The following is a 6,977-nucleotide window of genomic DNA, read 5'->3' as shown; positions in this document are numbered from 1 at the left end:
GCTTGTTATATCCCTGGGTCAGGAAGATCTGGAAAAAGAAATGACAACCCACTCCGGTATTCTTGCCTGGGAAATTCCATGGACAGAGGAGCCTGTCAGGCTACAGTGCATGGGGTTGCAAAGAGTCAGACATGACTTAGCAACTAAACACCAACAAAAAACTACAACTGTAGTTAATTACAAAACTACATATTATAGTGTTTAATAACTGCCATGAATTGAGCTGTGTTCCACTGAAAGTCTTAAGTTGAAGCATTAACCCCCCATGTGACTTTACCTAGAGATAGGGTATTTAAGAGGTTAAGATTAAATGTGGTTAGAAGGGTGGGGCCCTAATCTAAAAGGACTGTGGTCTTAAAAGGAACAGAAAGATCTCTCTCACTCTCTCTCTCCACCCACCACTGCCTTCCCCCATCCCCCCGCTGCTTCCCAAGCATGTATGGATACAGTGAGAAGGCAACCATCTGCAACCCAGTATGAGAACACTCAACAGGAACTGAATTGGCTGGCACCTTGATCATAGACAACTGCCAGAACCACTATGCAAAAATACATTTCTATATAGATCAATGGAACAAAATAGAAAGCCCAGAGATAAATCCACGCACATATGGACACCTTATCTTTGACAAAGGAGGCAAGAATATACAATGGATTAAAGACAACCTCTTTAACAAGTGGTGCTGGGAAATCTGGTCAACCACTTGTAAAAGAATGAAACTAGAACACTTTCTAACACCATATACAAAAATAAACTCAAAATGGATTAAAGATCTCAATGTAAGACCAGAAACTATAAAACTCCTAGAGGAGAACATAGGCAAAACACTCTCTGACATACATCACAGCAGGATCCTCTATGATCCACCTCCCAGAATATTGGAAATAAAAGTAAAAATAAACAAATGGGACCTAATTAAACTTAAAAGCTTCTGCACATCAAAGGAAACTATTAGCAAGGTGAAAAGACAGCCTTCAGAATGGGAGAAAATAATAGCAAATGAAGCAACCGACAAACAACTAATCTCAAAAATATACAAGCAACTCCTACAGCTCAACTCCAGAAAAATAAATGACCCAATCAAAAAATGGGCCAAAGATCTAAATAGACATTTCTCCAAAGAAGACATACAGATGGCTAACAAACACATGAAAAGATGCTCAACATCACTCATTATCAGAGAAATGCAAATCAAAACCACTATGAGGTACCATTTCACACCAGTCAGAATGGCTGCGATCCAAAAGTCTACAAATAATAAATGCTGGAGAGGGTGTGGAGAAAAGGGAACCCTCTTACACTGTTGGTGGGAATCCAAACTAGTACAGCCACTATGGAGAACAGAGTGGAGATTCCTTAAAAAACTGGAAATAGAACTGCCTTATGATCCAGCAATCCCACTGCTGGGCATACACACTGAGGAAACCAGAAGGGAAAGAGACACGTGTACCCCAATGTTCATCGCAGCACTGTTTATAATAGCCAGGACATGGAAGCAACCTAGATGTCCATCAGCAGATGAATGGATAAGAAAGCTGTGGTACATATACACAATGGAGTATTACTCAGCCATTAAAAAGAATACATTTGAATCAGTTCTAATGAGGTGGATGAAACTGGAGCCTATTATACAGAGTGAAGTAAGCCAGAAGGAAAAACACCAATACAGTATACTAACGCATATATATGGAATTTAGAAAGATGGTAACGATAACCCTGTATACAAGACAGCAAAAGAGACACTGATGTATAGAACAGTCTTATGGACTCTGTGGGAGAGGGAGAGGGTGGGAAAAAGAAAAAAAAAAAAATACATTTCTATTGTATAAGCCACCCAGTCCATAGTATTTTTTAATAGCAGTCCAAACTGACTAAAATAAGATAGTTTCTTTGCTTACTTTCAGTAAGACAGACCTATCTTCAAATTCTGCCTTAGCTCTCTAAATCTTAGTTCCCTATCTTTAAAAAGTTGTTAACCTATCCCCAAATCAAGTTTTAGAAATGCAGCTTATAATACTATAAAGCAGTTATTATAGAATTAATGATAATTATTATTTTGATTTATAAATCATTTAAATAAATTGTTTAGCAAGTCAGACTGTTATAACTTTAAAAGACTTTAAATGATATATATTTACATACAAATTTATCGATAATGAATGGTTTTTCAGAAAAAAGTGATTTATTTCTCATGAGTAGAGTCACTTGTTTTGAATCTTTAAGTTCAAGGTAGTATAGTCTGACTGGCTTCATTGCAGAAGACACTAATGCTCAAGATAAAAGAGTAACATTATTTTATCAGGTTGTTGAATACACTGCTTATGTAGCATTTGGTGAAAAAAATTAAAGATATTATCTTATTGCTTGTACAAATTTTTATATTATTACTTTATAAAAGTAAAAATTGCCCTCAGTCTATGCAGAATTTGACAACAGATGGGCAATCGGTAAAATTTCATGGAATGAATGGATAAATCCAATTGTTTTATCAATGCTAAAAATATGTATGATGACCTTCTCCAACACACATTCAATCACTCACTCAAAAGCATCTAAAAATGAGGTATGGTATGCTGTGGAAATATGAACATAAGCCAGACATGATCATAGGCTGTAAGCAGTTGAGTGTTCCTAAAATTTAGTAAAAGGTCTTCAGTTCAGTTCAGTTCAGTCGCTCAGTCGTATCCGACTCTTTGCGACCCCATGAATCGCAGCACGCCAGGCTTCCCTGTCCATCACAAACTCCCGGAGTTCACTCAGACTCAAGTCCATCGAGTCGGTGATGCCATCCAGCCATCTCATCCTCTGACGTCCCCTTCTCCTCCTGCCCCCAATCCCTCCCAGCATCAGAGTCTTTTCCAATGAGTCAGCTCTTTGCATGAGGTGGCCAAAGTACTGGAGTTTCAGCTTCAGCGTCATTCTCTCCAAAGAAATCCCAGGGCTGATCTCCTTCAGAATGGACTGGTTGGATCTTACCTACATCCTATTATATCCACTCCATATTTACTACTTATTTACTTATTCATTCAGTTAATATATTTTAAGCAGCCACAACGTATTTAGCATTCACTGTTTAAGAAACTGGGAATACAACAGAGAACAAGGTATCATAGGCCCTTCTCTCATGGAGGTACCATTCATAGTCTCTACTGTAGGTTCTTTCCTTCCTTGTCTTCCTTTGTCTTGGGCACACATACCACCTACCAAAGTTAGTAGAACACAGTAATAAATAGTGCAATTAGATGTAGGACTAGCATGTGTGCCATACTCCCATATCCAGATCCATGGTAGAAACTGTTAAAGAATTATGGCCCTTATTACCCAAGAGTTTGAATGTGATGTCAAAATACTTTTCATCACAATATTCAAACCAGTCATGCCTCATCAGTTAGAGTTAACAAACAAACTAAAATATCTGTCTATTGAATCTGGTGAGTAGATTGCAGACTATAGATACAAGCCATAACCCCCATGTTAACCATGTTAACAAATGGGAAAAAATGCATTCACTGGTAAGTAAAATTTATAAAGACACCAGAGCAGTTAGGAAGCAAAGAAGAAAAGACTATTTCCAGAGTTGGAACATGTCTTCTCAGCAAGATGAGATCAGCAGTAATTATTCATTAGGACATTTGTCAAATCTGTGATTTGAAGATGCAATTAGACTTGAGTAGATGAACTCTACTAGGAGAAAAGAGAAACAAAGCTTTGGGTAGTCACTGGAAATGTAGCATGAGTGCTAGGGTGGTGTAAAAACTCTTGCTTTCAAGCAATACTTAGGAGACAAAGCCCTTCTAGGGATTTTCAAAAACAAAAGAAATGTCTCTACCTAAAATATATGAAACCCCCAAACCACTAAATTTATTTTAACCTACAATTCAGCCCCCATCAAGCTAAATTTCCAATTGAACTGAGGTAATCTGCCCTCGGTCCATGTGTATAACAGAAGAGCCAAATACTGACTGAGGAAAAATAAGGTCAACCTTTCTCTCTATGGTTTATGGCATGCTAAAACAAATATGAGAAATCTGAAAAAGCAGGAAAATGTAACTGAAAATAAAAATTAAAATAAAATGATATAAGATTCTCCATTCTTGCAATGTCATTGGAATAAACAGATAAGAGCTTTAAAATAAATAACAAGAATGATTTAAATAATGTACAAAAGGGAAAGAATAAAAAAAAGATTTCCAGTACACAATTAGAATCAATATAAAATTGAGACATTATAAAACTGAAAAAAATATATATATGAACTTAAGAAATTATGGAATGTGCTCGATAGCAGACGACACACAGTAAATAGCAGACTTACACAGCAAAGACAAATAGTGAGCATAAAAATAGAAAAAAAAATTCAAAGTGAAGAACTCATAGAAAGAATATGAAGAAAAACAGAATTTCATATTAGACTCTAGAACAGAAAATAATCAGGAATGAATATATGTGCAACTGGAATCTCCAAAGAAAAGGTAGAGACAATATTTGAAGAGATATGATGATTTTTCCAACCGTGATGGCAGGCATTAACCAGAGATCTAAGAATCTCTGTCAACCCAAGAAGGATAAATGCAAACAAACTGTACATGGAAAAACGCAGTTTAAATGCTCAAATTATCAAGAAAAAGAATGTTTTTATCAGGCAGAGGAAAAAAAAGACATTGCTGTCAAAAAGTAAAAATGAGATTTATGACTGACTTTCCAAAACAATAAGAGACAAAAGCAATGGAATGCCATTTTTAAGTCATTGAGAAGAAAAATTACAACTGCCAATTAAAATTCTATATTCAGTGAAAATATTCTTCAAAAATGAAGGTGAATTAAAGATGTTTTCAGCCTCTCTTTAAAATACCTAAAAGAATGTGTTACGAATGAACCAGCATTATAAGAAATATTAAAGAAATATTTTCAAGTTGAAATAGTCAAAGATGAAAGCATAAAAGAAATGAACACTATAAAAACTAAAGTTAAATCAAAAGCATATTAATGATGTAAAAATAGTAATAACTACTGTGGGGCTAACCACATACACTACATACCAAATATGACACAGCAATAGTTCAAGGATGGAAATGTAAAGAAACTCTAATCACATTTAAATAAATGTAAAGCAAAAGTGTAACATCTTCTTTTTGCCATCTAAGTGGAAATTGTTTGCTCTCCCAAAAATAATATGTTGAAATTCCAACTTTCAGTACCTCAGAGTGTGACCTTATCTGAGAGTAGGATTGTTGCACATATAATTAGGTAAGATGAGGTCACAATGGAGTAGAATGACTTCTCAATCCAATATTACTGATGTTCTTATAAGAAAATGACCATCTAAAGATACACTAAGACATAGAGAGAAATGTCATATGATGACAAAGGCATGAGCTAGCTGTTACTAAGAGTGGTATGCTAAAATGTTCATCTCTGGTTCTGGGTTTTAATGTTTTTCCTGTATGTGTTTTTTAAGCTATATCAGTTATAGCTTTATATATTTTAAAGCTTTGTTTAGGCATATGCAAATTTAAGATGGTTGTTATCCTTTATTATCATGAAATACTCATTGTTACATTTAATAATGCTTATTGCTTCAGAGTCTACTTTGTCAGAAGGCCAGAATCAGAGTGTAAAATTTAAGGAGACACTGGTCACTGATGCCAGCTCTTCACTTTCATTCTTATTTTCATTCTATTAATTGACTACTTATAGCTTTTATGGTTTTTTATTTAGGTTGCAAATATTTATATTTAGAGGAGCTCTCTGTTAAGTAAGGAAGTTAATCTTTTTTGTACAATGTGCAGGTTTAATATTTCCCCAGTTTAAAATCTGTCTTTTGACTTCATGTATATTTATATACGGTATACTCACAAGATGGTGGAGTAGAAGGAATGCTCATCTTCTGCGAGAACTCCAAAATTACAACTCTCTGCTGAACAATGATAGACAGGAGTATGTTGGATCTGCCCCAAAAAAGATACCTCATGGTAGAAAGATACCCTTCTAAAACTAATACCCCAAAAAGATGTCCTTTTCATCATAGGGGCAGGAATGCAAAAGTAGGAAGTCAAGAAACATCTGGACAAACAGGGAGGTTTGGCCTTGGAATATAAAATGAAGCAGGGCAAAGGCTAATAGAGTTTTGCCAAGAGAACACACTGGTCATAGAAAACACCCTCTTCCAACAACACAAGAGAAGACTCTACACATGGAAATCACTGAAATCAGTCAATGGTCAATACCGAAATCAGAGAGATTATATTCTTTGCAGTTGAAGATGCAGAAGCTCTATACAGTCAGCAAAAACAAGACGTGGAGCTGACTGTGGCTCAGATCATGAACTCCTTATTGAAAAATTCAGACTTAAAGAAAGTAAGGAAAACCACTAGACCATTCAGATATGACCGAAATCAAATCCCTAATGATTACACAGTGGAAGCGACAAATAGATTGAAGGGATAAGATCTGATAGACAGAGTGCCTGAAGAACTGTGGAAGGATGTTCATGACACTGTACAGAGGCAGTGATCGAGACCATCCCCCCAAAAAAAGAAATGCAAAAAGACAAAATGGTTGTCTGTGTAGGCCTTACAAATAGCTGAGAAAAGAGAAGTGAAAGGCAAAGGAGAAAAAGATATACCCATTTGAAGGCAGAGTTCCAAAGAATAGCAAGGAGAGGTAATAAGAAAGCCTTCCTCAGTGATCAACGCAAAGTAATAGAGGAAAACAATAGATGGGAAAGACTAGAGATCTCTTCAAGAAAATTAGATACCAAGGGAACATTTCATGCAAATGGTACATTAAGGGACAGAAATGGCATGGACCTAACAGAAGCAGAAGATATTAAGAAGAGGTGGCAAGAATACACAGAAGAACTACACAAAACAGATCTTCATGACCCACATAATCATGAAGGTGTGAACACTCACCTAGAGAAAGACATTCTGGAATGTGAAGTCAAGTGGGCCTTAGGAATCATCACAAGGAACAA

Source organism: Bos grunniens, chromosome 1 (genome assembly GCF_055505025.1).
Source record: "Bos grunniens cultivar Pamir isolate PY7600 chromosome 1, Bosgru_T2T1.0, whole genome shotgun sequence".
Lineage (NCBI taxonomy): Eukaryota > Metazoa > Chordata > Mammalia > Artiodactyla > Bovidae > Bos > Bos grunniens.
The sequence above is the reverse complement of the archived record's forward strand: the minus strand, read 5'-3'. Positions refer to the sequence as shown.